Here is a 16,904-nt window from a genome sequence, read left to right as displayed (position 1 = left end):
CAAAGCTTTCTGCATCCCCTAATCTAAAGTGTAAATTATTCATCACTTGTAAATGTCTTGCATATCATTTGTAGGCCTCTCTTACCTGTTACATATCATTTGTATATGTATACAAGTAATTTATAACGCTTTCTGCATCCCCTAATCTGAAGTGTAAACTATACATCACTTGTAAATGTCTTACATATCATTTGCAGATCTTCCTGTTACATGATCCATCTCATTCCATCACTTTACCCAAGCCGGAACTTTACATTTTTAAACAAAAATTAATTAACACTCTGCCACCGTTTAATCAGCACTTTTTTAAAACTGGGTATAACGAGATGACATTATTCTACTCACCCTTCAACCACCGAACCTTAAATGGACATTTATAAGTGTAAAAGCATCAACAACAGACCACGAATTACCCCGAAAGCGCGATTCTTTCCACAGTAATACCGGACTGGTTAAATATCACTGTCTAATATATATCTGTTTTATGTAACATAGGCTACGTTGCCTTAGTCAAAAATGTTCAGTAACTTCAGCACTGCGTGATACTATTTCAAAGTGATTTCCATCATTTTGACAGAATAATAAATTGTATTTACCTCTGAAAACAAACCTGGAAAGACACGTGAGGATTTGGGGAGGAAAACGAGAGATTCTTCGTTCCTTCCAGTGAATTATTAATGGGATGGATATATCGTAAATTAAATCGGGAGAACAGACTACACATATGCAGTATATGTTGTCCTTTTCCATACTTTTACAGCGGAATGCAAAGGGAAATAAGAAAATAATCATGAGGAAAAGAATGCAGCGACTGACGAGTTCTTGCCAAAGATATTCTTGTTATAACGTCACGTTAAAATACCAAGCGTTACGTTATTCTCATGATGTCTGAAAATAAAACATGAAAGAAAATTTACAGATCATTCAGTCAAACTAATGGATAAGCTTTATTTGTAGGGCAACCTTATTATTTAAAATTATTCGTTTCAGTCTTTTTGAATGGAAGTTCCCCAAACCGGAAGTGCCACCCATAATTCGAAACTTAGGCTCGTCTGGAATAAGGTGGTTAATCATTAATAATCGTACATATCCGCCGTCTCATCCATTTAAACTTTCATACACTATGACACAGGTTTTCAAATTGTTGTGCAAAAAAATAAAAAAATATTGAATAGCTGGTTACAACGAAATATTTCCATTTTTGAAAGAATTTTATTAACAAAGATAGAAGGGATATCAAGATTAATTTGATTCGAAAAGGTGATAAAATTGGCAGAAGAAGGAGGGATGAATGTAATTGATTTTGGGGCAATGAACGGAGTTATTAAGTCAAGATGGTAACAAACATTTGTAAAAGATGAAACATCTTTATGGTTTAGTCTTCTTTTTCATCTTTTCCAAAGGGTAGAGGGAATTTCTGTTCTTTTAAGATGTGATTTTGAACCATTAAAACTGCCTTTTTAAGGTATCAGATTTTCATATGCAGGTGATACTATAGGCTGGAAAATGCTGTACAAGCATAATTTTACTCACATAAGGCTATAATTTGGAATAACAGATGTATTTTACATAAGAGGAAATCTTTATTTTATAAAGACTGGATGGAAAAAGGAGTTTGGGCTGTAATACATTTAATGGATGAAGATGTTACGTTATGATAATCTTAAGATAAAGTTTAATTTGGATTGTTCATATAGACACTATTCTTTAGTTGTCAAAGCTATTCCTGTAGCTTTGAGAAATCTAATTAAAGGTATATTACAATATTCTTCTGTAATACCCACACCTCTGGATTTGTTTATTGACAAGTATAATTTCTTGGATGAAAAATTTAATAACAAGATTTTGAGATCACTTATTACAAAAGAATATTTTCCTCTTCCTGTTAAAAGAAAAAATCTATCTCCAAGGTTTTCCAAAGTTGACACTATCAAAGTTAGAACCAGATACTTGTCATTTCCTTTGTTGCCTAAAATGAAAGAACATTTCAAAACAATTAACGATCCATGTAACAAATTTCTAAGAATAATTTAATTTGGATAGCATGTGTGTAGGCCTACTTTTTGTCAAAAAGAATCTCAGGAACATCTTTTTTTATAATTGTACGATTGTTAAGTCCTTTTGGGACAGATTATGAGTGGTTGGAGACAAAAAAAATGTAATACCTGCCTTTGACTATCATATTGATAATTTGGTGTCTTTTTGGACAACAAAGACATTGAATTTTCGTGTAATAATGTCTTGATTGTAGCCAAATTTTACCTACACACATGTAGATTTGTTTCTCCATGTTTTGAGGCATTTAAAATGACTTTAAAATTTTATTTAAATCTTTAAAACAACTAAAAATGAGGAGTGCCTTAAAGCTCTCTAAATTACTAGCAATATATGGATTAACCCACCCTGAAATCTAATTTACTCTGTTATAATTTGCTTTTCATGTTTTGTTTGTTTGTTTGTTTGTTTGTTTATGTTATTATTAACTTGTTTACAGTATGCTGCTTGGTCTTATTGTTAATGTCTATCATTGATAATATGTTAATGCCTGTTTGTTATTTGAAATGATTTAATTAAAAAAAAAAGTACTTATAAAGCAAAAAAAAAAAAAAAAAAACGTAAAACGTAAAACGTCAAACCTCGCTCCTTATTGGCTGTCACTTGTGATTCGCGATTGTTTGCTACTTGCCAGATTTGAGTTGGCGTGATTTTTATTTTTTTTTTTTCCCAAACCAGTTAAGCGCAAACCACGCCCCTTAAGTTAAAACCCCATCCCGCAGCCTTGACTCACGGCTCTAGCTCGATTTCATTGGTCAACTCTGTTACGTTGTCACCTGAGGCGTTAATGAATGCTGTTGTTGGATCGGTCGCTGACAAACGGTAAGATAAGCCTGCCAATTGTTTTTCATTGCATTTTATTATCATAAGTATTTGTACTTTTCAATGTGAGGTTTTTTTAAGAATTATTATTATAATTTTCATTTTTACTCTAATCTTTATCTTTATTTCGATTGCCCTCAGGGGAGTACGCTTGTTCTGGCAGTGAGGAAGAGCAAGCCTTACATCTTAAGGTTAAAAATTTAAATTCAATTAATTTGATGCATCACTTTTCTGATAATGATTTATTTGAAAATGAATAAAAAATACTGTTATGTGTCTAAACGCTAGACCATCTCAGGGTGACTAATTTATTTTTACTTTCCCAGAACTGGTTACCTCCTGGGTATAACTGTCACTTCTGCGCCTCGTTCATGTACTACACACAATCAAACCTGGACCACACAAGCTTTGATGCGTCGCTCAGGATTGCACTGACAGAAAGTTGTGAAGTAAAGGAATGGGTGAAAAAGCTTAGTGAGTCATCAGGAGTGAGTTGGAGAGTGGCAGTGACGAAACCAAGTAAGGGACAACATGTGCTTTATAAGGTAATGTCAAATCAGTTCATTCATCTTTATACTAATTAGTGTAGGACAATTTGTTACACTGAAAATGTCTTTACAGTAGTCTAAATGGTGTTAACATACAGTACTGTACTGTGCAAAAGGCGCATTAGATTCTTCACCTAAATTTTAAGACAATTATTATTTATATATTTCACTAGTGTGCCAGTAAGAAATATCAGTTAACATTTTCAAACTTTCCTTTTACCACTAATTGTACTAGTTCAGTGAGATTTTTATCCCTGTGATGGACTGGACATCTGTAGGCTCCAGTATTCACACAACCCTAAGACAAGTGGATTTTCGAATGCACAGCGAGTCCAGAATGGTATGGTTCGCACATAGATAATGTAGTCCATAATGTAGTCCATCTGGGACTGCATAAAGAGAAAAAAAAAACTGTGGCAACATCTCTAATACACTTGGAGAAATCTACCTGCAAATCTAAACAATAAAATCTAAAACAATAATAAAACATTTATTTATGAAATTTTTTAAAACATCCTCAATTTACAGCATTTTTCTTAAATTTCTCAAATGTATATTTTTACATTTTTCGGCTTTGCAGGTAGATAAGTATATTAGAGATGTTGCCACAGGATTTAATCGGTCTCAGTTTTTTGTCTCTTCATGTAATCCCAGTTGGACTAGATGATGGTGAAATCAGAGCTCTGTGTGAGACATGCTGTTTGTTGTTGGACTCCTTGTGAATACAAAAATCTCATTTGTTGTTGCTGTCATTGTCAGCCAAGACTCTCTGGAAGAAGATATGTATCACAATTTGATGTTTTCCTAGATAAAGTAGTAGTAATAATAATAATAATAACAACAATTAATGGCAAAATGAAAGTTTGGAAATATAAACTATGTAATTTTCTTTTTTTTTTTTTTTTCTTTTTTTTTACTGGCACACTAATACAAAAGATATAAATGACTAAATAAAATCTAACATGCTGAAGATTTGTGCACAGTTCTGTATATTTAAACATTCATATTTGATCTATATCTATCTGTAGGCTCATTATAGGTGCCAGCACAATGTTTGTGTCCGATCAGGCACGGCTAATCAAAGACGGTTATCAAAAAATACATGCTGTGAGGCAAAAATGGTTTGCACTCTGGTGAAGACTGTAGACAAAAGGGGAGGATCTAGTAGGTGAGTTAGAAATATGAAGATGAGATAAAATAAGTGTTTTTGCCAGCTCCTTTGTGAGATTTGTTTTTATTTTTCAGGAACAATGATCCCCATATACCCACCTACCCAACTTCTGTGCATTTGTACATAATCATAACATCTTTGTTGCGGAGGCACTGAGACACAGGGATGTAGGGGCCAAGGCAATAGAGTCCCTGGCTCAGTTGTTTGAGAACGGGCACAGCCCAACATCAGCTCTGGCTGTACTTAAAAGTGACCTGCTGGCTGAGCATGGCAACAAATATGTATATGCCTCAGCCAACCGTGCCCTTTGCCCAGACCTTCAGTTTTGCTACAGGTATGTGAAATTGTACTAGGTCTACAAAGTAAAATCAGTAGCTTTGACAGACCTATGTAGTTCAAAAAAATAATTTCATTTGCAGACTGTATCAGAAGGTAAATAAGCAGGAGTTTGGAGAACAGAGTGGGGAGGGAATGCTAGCAGCTTTGGAAATGCAGGTAGAATCCTACAATGCAGCATGTGATGACAGCTGTGCAAAGCTTGGAATGTCTTCAGCAGGAACACCACTTGTAGCCATTTGTTCCCCGTTGATGAAATGAACACACAGTCTTTCCAATAGTGGAGAAATGTGTTTTATGGATTCTTCTGGTAACATGGACCAGGAGAACTGCAGGGTGTTTCTCCTTCTCACACACACCTGTGCAGGTGGTCTTCCTCTTGGGATAGTAATAACCCAGTCGGAAGATGAGAGGACAATTAGTGAGGGATTGGAGCTGTTGAAGTCCTTATTGACAAAGGATGCCTTTGGAGGGCGAGGGCCCTTGTGTGTTTCTTACAGATGACTCAAAGGCAGAAAAGGGAGCTATAGCCCAGGTCTTTCCTGAAGCCACACAGCTGCTCTGCATATTTCATCTTTTGCAAGCCGTGTGGAGGTGGTTGTGGAACAAAGAACACAAAGTTGAGATGAAGGACAGACAGACACTGTTCAGCATAGTAAAAGACATGCTTTATGCCAGGGAGATGAGTACAGTTGAATTATTCTACCAGCAAGCCCTGAACAACCCTTTGACCACCAGGTAGAGAAAATGGTAGACAGGTAGAGGTAGCTTAAATATTTTCTTAGTATTTCTGGTGTGTTTACCCTCAAGAGGCCTATTTAGAGGCTTTTATTGTACTGTATTTATTCTTTACAGTTTTTTTTTTTTTTTTTTTTTTGTAACTCATCACAGATACAAGAAGTTCCTGACCACGTGTGACAGACGTTGCACTTGGCCATTGGGAGGCAATCCACCGGTCAAGATTCCTTGCTACAAAAAGTAATATTAAAGCATCTGATATTTCTCAGGTAAAGTACGATTTTTAAATATAAATCGTTATAAAATTGGAGATTCTTTTCTCATTATGTGTTTTTAAGCCATCTTGCAGCCTTGTGTTTTCGTCCTGTCATCATCAACCGTCAAAGTTCAACTCCAATAAGAACGCCAGTACAAAGGAGGCATGAGTAGCATCGGATCTGCAGGCTGAGGAGCATCGGATCTGTAGGCTGAGGAGCATTGGATCTGCGGGCTAAGGAGAAATCTTGATGATTCGGTCCGAAGTTGTAGCCAGTATCTTCTGCGTTGAATGAAGCAATATGAAACAACTTAAGCTGTTAATTTGACTCTTAGTGGGGAAAAAGTTCTTTCTCTCTCTCATAGATGAGCACATGGCTGGATTGCAGGCCTAGGCCTACAGGCCTTGCAGGTCCACATGCCTTGGCCTGAAGAGGCCTGCAGCAAAAGGGGGTCTCTTCAGTCGTCCAAGAAGCAAGAAAAAGAGAGTGAGGGGCGTTGTGCACTGGCTTTTAACCTATGGTCAAAGTCACACCTCTTAGGGTTGACCTGACCAATGAAGATGTTGTATTTCCGGGCGACAACACGCCTCCTGTCAGGGCTTTTACGACCAAGCAAGATAAACTGGCTGAGTTTTTGAAGAAGAACTATTAAAGATTCTTGTAATACTGATGTGTTGCACAGGAATCGACATATCGCATACACAAGCATTTAAATCTTCTCGATACGAACCCATAGACACTAAACATGGCATAATTGAAGTTACCTTAAATGTATCGTAAAACATGTGAATACAATACTGAGTACAATACAACAAACCGTATTAATGGATACCATTTCCTGGGGATATGCATGTTAATTTATAGAACAGTCTGTCTATAAATTAATGCAGGAAAGTCTGTTTTCTGTAGGAAAGATGCAGGTTTTCTGTGTGTCTCTTTGTCTCTGCCCTTCTCTGCTCTTCCATGTGGCAACCAACATTCTTTAGCGCAATAAAACTTGTAACTGAGAACTTCTCGGGGGATGGAGGACAGACCCTAGACTGAGCTTTAAACAATTATTGGTTAACTATAACAAATAATTGTGTCTGATTTGTCTCAGTCGTTACAGTTATAACATCTTTGAGGTAAAACATTACCTATGCTACTATGCTATTACGCAGCGCCTGTGACCCCTGCTTGCACAGGGAGCGTGCCTTGCAACCATGGAGACATTTGTGAGAGACGCTGCGTAATATCATTGCGCCTGCTGCAGCCATGGTACGGCAGCAAAGTTCCTTGATTATTACGCCGGAATGACAGTATAGTTCCTAGTCATATCGGCCTAGAAAATCGCAACTTTTAATTTTCCGTCGGTCTTAGTACACGATGTAGCTACAGAAGAGTCAAGTTTTAAATAGGAAAAATATTGAAACTCTTTGGTCATTTTTTAACGAGATGCTAACGGTCTAATCAGATTCAATGAACTATGCTCAGCTATGCTAAAAGTGGTACTGCCAGACCCGGAGATCGGCTGAATGGATTCAAAAATGGTAAAGCTCAACTGTTTAACTCTAGGGGAGTTGGAAAATTAGCCTATTTTCGAAAAAAGTGGAGTGTTCCTTTAAAGGTGTTGCCCTTACACACAGCCTTAGAAGTGACCACTAAAACAAAAGCATTTAAAGACAATACAGGCAATTACCCCTGACTGTGTAGATAATAGTACCCCAAATGGTATAAACAGTAGCTGGTCACGAGAACTAAGACTATGTAAACATTCACACATAGTTTGACTTCCAGTAGGAAGATCAAAGCATTCAAATGCATAGGTGCTAACCCAATCAGTCTGACAGTATAGCCCATACCTTCACGTTATCATAGAGACAAAGGCACAGCTGTGTCTCGAGCTTGTCATGCCAAATGGTCAGGAAGTGCATAAAGACACCTGGGCTGCCTGACTTGATTTTCTTAGAAAGTCATCCTTTTTACCTCAAAATGTTAAATACAATGTACTTCACCTTAGTATTTCATATGATGTTATGTCAGGACGTAGGATCAGCAGATCTTAAACAGATTCCTAAATTTATAATCCCACAAGTGACATTGCTGACAATAGAGGCCTCACTGAGCCATCGGATTTCATCAACAATATCTTAATTTGTGTTCTGAAGATGAACGAAGGTCTTACAGGTGTAGAACAACATAAGGGTGAGTAATTAATGACATAATTTTCATTTTTGAGTGAACTAACCCTTTAAAATGTGTTGGGACAGTTAGTTGAGCAACAAGATCATTGCATCTCAATTCTCACAAAGAATAGTTGAATAGTTGTGTCCTTGTGTCCTTCCAAGTTCGTTCTTTAAAGCTAGTCTAAGCAGTCTAGTCTTTGAATTCTTAGAATTGAGAAACATCCAGTATATCTGTATTTTATGTCTTCATGTCACTGTTAGGTTGGAGAAAAGAAGTTTCTGGTGAAATCCTCTACATCAGGGCACACCTATATAGTGGACATGGAGTTGGAGCTCTGCACATGTCCTGTTGGCCATAGTGGAGCACCATGCAAACACCAGGCAGCCTCCATCACCTCCATCAACTTTCTTCCCACAACTGCTGAAATGAGGGCTGAGCTGCTGAAAATAACAAAAGGTAATCATTTCTTTGCAGCATTGGTTGTCACACATGGACTGACACTACCTTCTTTAGATATTTGAACAAATATGTCCTGTTTATCATCTTCACAGCCTCAGTTTCTCTTGACTTCCTGAACCCTTTACGGCAAAATATGCCTAAGCCAAGCATGTTAGCTGTAGGTAAGAAAGTTCAAGTGGGACATATATTATACATACTTAATTCCTAATAAAAACAACTTGTACAGCAGTGTGACATTAGTATACAATTGTTATAGACATGCCTCCGAGGCAAGAAACCTGCAATACTGATCATCAGTACCATCTCATAGCTCAAGATGACGGTCAGTATAAAGGGAGAGATGGTGCTGTTTTTTTTTTTTGTTTTTTTGTTTTTTCAATGTATTTTTTTTTTTTTTTTTTTTTTTTTTTTTTTAAATGGTGGCATATCTCTTGCTACATTTCATTTTGTCTCTGTGTTTATGAACCCGTAGACTTGCATCAGCTAGGCCTGTCTTCCCCCAGCTCTCCACAACTGCACCAAATATCACCTACTCTAGAGGACTCATACTCCAAACAACCCTGTGTGCCGAGTAACTCAGAGGAAGGTGAGTCCATGAAGCTTAGTTACGTTAAAAATTCTGTCTAATTGTTATTAGAGCCAAAGAACCTTTTCCTAAGAGAAGAAGTTAAGTTAAAGTTTCGGGTCATTTTGGGGTCCTTAAAGGATTAGTTCACTTTCAAATGAGAATTATCCCAAGCTTTACTCCAAGCTTTACTCACCCTCAAGCCATCCTAGGTGTATATGACTTTCTTGTTTCTGACGAAGACAATCAGAGAAATATTAATAAATATCCTGACGCGTCCGAGCTTTATAATGGCAGTAATGCGCTACCACTGGAGGATTAATAAAGGCCTTCTGAAGCGAAGCGACGCGTTTGTGTAAAAAAAAACATATTTATCAAGTTATTAGATAACTTACAAATTTTAATATGTAGCTTCCACCAGACCGCCTTCCCTATTCAAATTACGAAAAAACTGAACTGGCGTCGCGTCAGTTCCGTAAGTTGAATACAGAAAGCTGTCTGGCGGAAGCTACGTATTTATTTAATAACTTGTTAAATAGGGATATTTTTTTTTCACACAAACGCATCGCTTCACTTCAGAAGGCCTTTATTAATCCTCTGGAGCAGTGTGGAATATGTTTATGATGGATGGATGTGGATGGAGACACTTTCTTCAGCTCATAATCGTTTGGAAGCGCATACTGCCATTATAAAGCTTGGATGCGTCAGGATTTATTAATATTTCTCCAGTTGTCTTCATCAGAAAGAAGTCATATACACCTAGGATGGCTTGAGGGTGAGTAAAGCTTGCGGTAATTTTCATTTAAAAGTGAACTAATACTTTAAAGGAATAGTTTACCCCAAAATGGTTATTGGTTGGTAACTGATCAGTTGTTTTTTGCCATTGACTTGCAAAGCATGGAAAAATATACTATGTCAATGGCTACCACAAACTGGTTACCAACATTGGTTACCAGAAAATGTTCTGTATTTTTCCATTTTCCTATTAGTTTCCTATGGATTTAATTTTAGATCCCTAAGAATACAAGTAATATGACTATATTTTTAAGATCATTCAGCCTACCAAAATCACCAAGTATCATACCATTCTGAAAAAGTAAACAGATGTAAAAAAAAAAAATAAAATAAAAATAAAAATTAAAACATAAACAACAAAGACTACTAGAGAATTACATGCATGTGCCATGCAGTGCTTGGGCTTGCAGTGTTTGCAGCTGTATTCAGATGTTTGTGTGGAAAGACATGACTGTTACATAATTTAGTTTCAATTGACAACCCTCAGTTTTGTTTACTGGTCCAAGTGTTTGTTGTTGTTTAATTTGTTTTTACTGTTTTCTTATTAAACAGCATCTACACCTCAGTCTCCTGTGAGACGGATGCTGGGACTGCTCAGTGAACTGGCTGAAAACTCTGACTACAGTGATGCCATTACTATAATGGCCAAGCAGCTTGAAAAGATGCAGCACAACCCGACCCAACTGATCTCTGCATTTTACTGTTTTGGTAAAGGGATGTTGGTGTCAAAACGTGCAGCAGCATTAAGACGAGCTGCTAGACGACCAGGTCATATTATTGGCTGTCAGCCAACAGCAGTGGCCCGAAGAACAAATAAGACTGGTTCTAGGCGTCATTTGACAGCTGGACGGCCCAAAAAAAGAAGTTCTGGTCCAGAGCATGACTACAGCAGATATACAGGAAAAGGGGGGAAAAGGGCTGTCAGGGTTCGCCACAAATTGTCTGAATCTGTGGCAATGAACTACTCGCATCAAACTTAAAATGGTACCAATATTTGTATGGTGTGAGTGGGTTGGGTGTTTTTAATTTGTTCGTCCTGAATGTTTCAAAATATCAATGTCTATGTCAGAATGGCGACTCATTGTTGGCCGGCTCACACGCATGCGTTGTGCTGTTCACGTGTGCAGCTTTGGCCAATACTGAGCCTGGCGTTCTGACGTAGAACCTGGAACCGCTGGACGTAAACAGCATAAGACAATGACACAGAAGAGAAGATACTGTTGAATACAGTCATTATTTTTTTGTTTTTGTGCACAAAAAGTATTCCCATCGCTTCATAACATTAAGGTTGAACCACTGCAGTCATGTCGACTGTTTTAACGATTATAACTGTTTTAAAATATCTTAATTTGTGTTCTGAAGATGAACGAAGGTCTTGCGGGTTTGGAACGACATGAGGGAGAGTAATTAATGACATTATTTTCATTTTTGGGTGAACTAACCCTTTACTGCAAACAAAGTATTATTTATGAATTCTAGGTTAGGACTGCAGGTTATGAAGTTATATTAAAAATCATAATTATAAACTTGTTTACACTAGGAACTGCACAGACAAAAATGTAATTTCATGCATCCTTTTAAAGTTTTTGATAGCATTGTGAATTGTATGTAATATTGTTTTTGTGTACCATGGCATTTTTGCATTTATCTGTTTAATAAAAAATACCACAGCACTATGTGGTTAATCAGCTCTGTGATCATTTGTAATCATTACATTATTGCAAAGAAAGGTGTGCTTTTAAATCAGTCTCTGGGTACTTTGATGTCATACTCCGATTGGTCTGCGCAGCTTCAGGTATCCTTAGACTGCAGGGTAATGAGGTCATATTGTTTGTAGGGCTATACTAAAGAATGAAGAATAAGCTAAAGAATAAAAAAGTGTTTTTTTTTTTTTGTTTTTAAACTTATTGTGTTTGCAGATTTTTCCACGCTCAGTTTGCAGTCGTTTTCTCAGTGTTAAGAACCTCCTGTTTGTGGGTGTTTTATAGCCTATATTTGTGTAGTTTTATGCACTTTTTATTCACTTTATGCATCCTTTTTATTATTTTCATGTGGGGCGGTGTGGCAAATCAGCGCTGTGATATAGTTGGCCAATGAAATCAAGCTAGAGCCGTGAGTCAAGGCTGCGGGGTGGGGTTTTAACGTAAGGGGCGAAACTAACGTAACTTTGTTTGGGGGAAAAAATCACGCTGTTGAGTGAGATGCAGCGCGATCGGGAATGTTTGCAGCAATTAAACACTTTAATTTCATTCTGTAACTCACACAAAATTATGTTTTGATGTCACAGCACTGGTAATGTAGCACACGCGTCGTTTCGTTTGTTCTTTATACTGCAATGTCTTAAATTATTGTGATTGCATTTATCTGCCTGTTACACTTTGTATATTGTCAAAATGGTTATGCTTAAGGTTATAGGGTGGAGTAGGGAGCTTAAATGATTCTTTTTATACAATATCAACTAAAATAACAGTCACTAAATATACCTATTGTTTTTTTATTTTTGTGAAGTGGCTGAAAAGTGGTCATGTTTTGGTATAAGGGGTGAGTTAGGGGCTTAAAGATATCTATATAATAGTAAAATATATTTGAATAAAAAATATTTAGAATGTAAATATCATTTAAGGGATTCATATAGATTTTTATATCCTGTAACTTAAAGGTAGGCTATACTAGAACTTTTGAATATGGCAAATAAATGGTAAATTTACAAATTGCCATCATTTATGAATATATAGTCATGTTTTGTAAATGATTAGTTTATCATCACTGCTCTTTCTTGGTTTTCGTCTGTCTCTCTAACAGACAATTCTACATCTCAGTTAAGGATTTTCGATCACCTACTCTCCCCCTGAAGCGAGGTGTTCCCCAGGGATCCGTTCTCGGGCCTTTATTATTCATAATTTACATAATACCACTTGGTCAGATTTTACAGCGTCAAAAAACCTCAGCCCCGTCACATTCAACCTTGTCGCATTCAACCCTGTCAAATATCGGTATATTTCTCATTGTTTCAAGGTTAAAAATTTTTGACAGGGTTGAGTTTTTCCACTTCATTTATGAATAATTTTAATAATAATAAAAAATGGTTATGATTTCAGTAAATCATGACAACTTTTTAAACAAGTTTTAAAACATTAATTGTAGGAATGGAGAAATGAAGCCTCTTAAATCTTTGAAGCTTTTTTCTGATTATTTCAGAAAAAGATTCGAAGCATTACATCTCAAAAACTGCAATCTTGTAGGTAGATAAAATTTATAGTAAAAATAGAAATTTTTTTTTTTTTTTTTAGAAACATAAAATACCAAGTTTGTTTTCTTGGCATTTTCAAATAAGTGTTGGCTTTTAAGTTGAGCTAACTTAAAATAATAAGGCAACTTGTCGCATTTAACTTTTTAAGTTAACTCAACTAATCCACTCCAGTTAAAATCAACTTAAATACTTTTGTTCATCTAATAAGTACCAGGTAATCTTTTGAACTTAAAACTTCTTGACAAGACAACTAAAAAAAAAAAAAAAAAAAAAAAGTTGATCCAACTTAAAAAAAAAAAATAACATATTGCACTCAACTTTTTAAGTTAACTCAACTAATTTGCTAAAGTTAAAGTCAACTTAAAAACAGTTAAAGTCAACAAAACTTTTGTTCATCTAATGAGTACAGGTATACAGAAGCCCTGAACTGCATGGTGAAAAAAAAAAAAAGCAAACTTGGTGGAGAGGGGGAAAAAAAGCAAACTTATCTCGTTATTTCCACATATTAAGTCATTATTTCGACATATTAAGTCGTTATTTCAAGATATTAAGTCGTTATTTCAACATAAGTCATTATTTCGAGATATTAAGTCATTATTTCGATATAATAAGTCGTTATTTCAACATAAGTCGTTATTACGACATAGTAAGTCCTTATTTCGAGATATTAAGTCGCTATTTCGACATAATATCTCGTTATTTTAACATATTATGTCGTTATTTCAACATAATAAGTCATTATTTCGACATAATAGTTCGCTATTGTATATCAAGTTTGATAAAAGACGCATTCAATTCAACGTCATCAGCAGTGAAACAATAATGTGCTGGCTCGCAATTTTAGCTTTTGCTGCGATTGCCGCTGTTTCAAATCCGCCTTTTGCCGAGCTTGCTCTTCTCTATTTTCCCATCACATATCACATCAGAAAGGCATTTATTTTCAATAAAAATGAAAATAATGTTCTAAAAGTGGAAATAGCCTGCCTAACGAGTGTTTAATAATATTAAAAGTATTTATTGGGTAGGGTTAACCGCATTTTCTCTTTCGATATTAGCCACTAGAGGGCAGGTTAAGACAGGTTGTAGTTAATTATCTAATAATCGCATTATCTAATAATTGTAGTTATGTTGACCTACTGTTACAAGTTGGTGCTCCAAAATCCCAGAGGTTTATCGTGGGAATTTGCATTCATGCCAGGCATGCACTTATTCCAGGCTAACCTTCATTGAGGTTAAATTTATGTAGCCCATAACCCACCTGTGGGCTAGGGGGCCTCAGTGATCCTCCAGGTGGGCCGCGAGATAAATTAAAATTAATTTAAATATATTAATATAATTCATTAATTTAATTATTAATACGTTACATTTAATAAATTAAATTAAATTGATTAAAAATACATTTAAAACAAGGCACCACCACTTTTGTACGTAGGCTATTCTGTGATTGTTTCGGTTCAGCCCAGTTTCTCATCGTGCTGCTGTGAAATACTGACTGAACGGTGGCTCAAAACGCAAACTCTCTCAGTTGGAAAAAGAAAACCTGTGTTGTTAAAAAGGTTTTGATGGATAACGATTGTAATAAAGGTAAAGACGATTACAGTGACATACAGGAGTCGTATAGGCATGTACGAGTCCGCAATTATTGATGCACAAACAAACCGTGCATGTGCGCTCTCGACTCACTGATCGCTATAACATCGTATTTCTGCATGAACACAGTTCAATATATTCACGTAGTTGTCAAAATTAATGTACTTTGAGTGTTTTATAACGGATGTTTTCCGAACTAGTGTGTTTTGGAGAAGTTTGAGAGGATCAGTGGTGTTATATGTGTTATATGTCAATAATTTTGAATGGATCCACATAGTTTTTAAATTCAGTCCTTTGGTATCTCCCTGTGGTCTTATTTGGTATGGCAGGTTGACTTGTGCTTATTAATGGTGCTTGCCAAAGGCGAAACATCATTATTGTTATCCTGCATACTTATTAATGGTGCTTGCCTCTGGCAAAGCGTCATTATTGTTCTCCTGCATACTTATTATTCTTCCACACAAAACTTCGGCGCGTAACTTGTCCCGCAGCTTTTGTCATAGACCCATGAATGAGGTGTCAAATCGACCGGCTTATTGAGGAGAGGTGTGCTATGACTTTTCTAAGCGACCAGACCTACGATGTTCGCACAGCGGACGAAGAAGCGGCCAAAAAAGTCCCATAGACTTACATTGAAAAATTCAAATTCACGAACATTCCGTCAGTCTCAACTGTCACTTTCTCTCTCACACACACACACACACACACACAGGGCCTGAGGAACCCTTTCTCTCTCACTCTCTCTCTCTCACTCATTTGACTCATCTTATCAAGCAGCCAATAAGTAATGACCTAAAATCTTCATCATAGCCACACCCTAGCAACCACCCCATAGACTTCCATTGAAAAATAGATGAGATGGATATAAATGAATCAGAACATTATAGAGACATGTGGGTTTGGCTCTTTTGATTTGGGCAGACATGCAGTCTATTAGTTTAAGACTGCTAACTGTCTAGCCTTGCCCTAGCAACCATTTAGAGCACCCTAGCAACCCAAACCCAAAGAGGGATATCTTCAAATCTGAACATCTTAGGGTTGGTTTATATCATTCATACTGGCAAGCAGCCTTTGGTGTATCATCACTGGCAGATGCCAAGCCACTCTCTAGCAACCAAACAGAGTACCCTAGCAACCGTTTAGCAAGACCTATATCTTTGCATCAGAGCATCGTAGAGACATGGCGGTTGGCTCTTTTGACTTATGCTAGCAAACTGGACTTCCAACATGCTACACATGCTAGCAGTGAATAGCTACATGCTAATAGTGATTAGCTAAGTGCTAAAGTGGGCTAAGAACATGCTAAGAACTCTATGGAAACTCCATAGTAACTATCTGTGACAACTACCAACCACCTAGTAACATCATAGCAACCACCCAGGTTACCACAGCAACTTTCTAGCAACCACCCAGAACACCCTAGCAACCGCCTAGCAACACATTATCAACCACCACAAGTACCTTAGCAACTGCCTAGCAACCACCCAGGCTACCATAGCAACCACCTAGCAACCACCCAGAACACTCTAGCAGCCACCTAGCAACACCTTAGCAACCACCCAAGTACCTTAGCAACTGCCCAGCAACCGCCTAGTAACCACCCAGGTTACCATAGCAACCGCCTAGCAGCCACCCAGAACACCCTAGCAACCGCCTAGCAACACTTTAGCAACCACCCCAAGTACCTTAGCAACTGCCTAGCAACTGCCTAGCAACCACCCAGTTTACCATAGCAACCGCCTAGCAACCACCCAAAACACCCTAGCAACCGCCTAGCAACCACCCAGAACACCTTAGCAATTGCCTAGAAACACCCTAGCAACCGAGTGCCGAGTTTTGCCACTGCAAGCACCATTCACATTTTCTTCAGGAAATGTACATTCTAGTTATTATTAATGGTGCTTGCCAAAGGCAAAGCATCATTATTGTTATTGCTCATACTTATTAATGGTGCTTGCCAAAGGCAAAGCATCATTATTGTTATTGCTCATACTTATTAATGGTGCTTGCCAAAGGCGAAGCATCATTATTGTTCTCCTCCATACTTATTAATGGTGCTTGCCAAAGGCGAAGCATCATTATTGTTCTTGCTCATACTTATTATTATTAATGGTGCTTGCCAAAGGCAAAGCATCATTATTGTTATTGCTCA

General features: G+C 37.0%; 1 long non-coding RNA gene across 1 annotated transcript; it reads left to right on the top strand.

The window, feature by feature from the left end:
* Window positions 1-1,645: 1,645 nt before the first annotated feature.
* LOC127501118 (uncharacterized) lies at window positions 1,646-11,593 on the top strand. The gene is made up of 6 exons (XR_007926520.1): window positions 1,646-3,068; window positions 3,204-3,422; window positions 4,454-4,593; window positions 4,671-4,930; window positions 5,824-9,138; window positions 10,465-11,593. It is a non-coding gene; the product is annotated as an uncharacterized LOC127501118 (long non-coding RNA).
* The last annotated feature ends 5,311 nt before the right edge of the window (window positions 11,594-16,904 follow it).

The sequence above is a fragment of the Ctenopharyngodon idella genome, chromosome 19 (assembly GCF_019924925.1).
Source record: "Ctenopharyngodon idella isolate HZGC_01 chromosome 19, HZGC01, whole genome shotgun sequence".
NCBI classification, from domain to species: Eukaryota; Metazoa; Chordata; class Actinopteri; order Cypriniformes; family Xenocyprididae; genus Ctenopharyngodon; species Ctenopharyngodon idella.
This window is presented reverse-complemented; position numbering and strand designations above follow the sequence as displayed.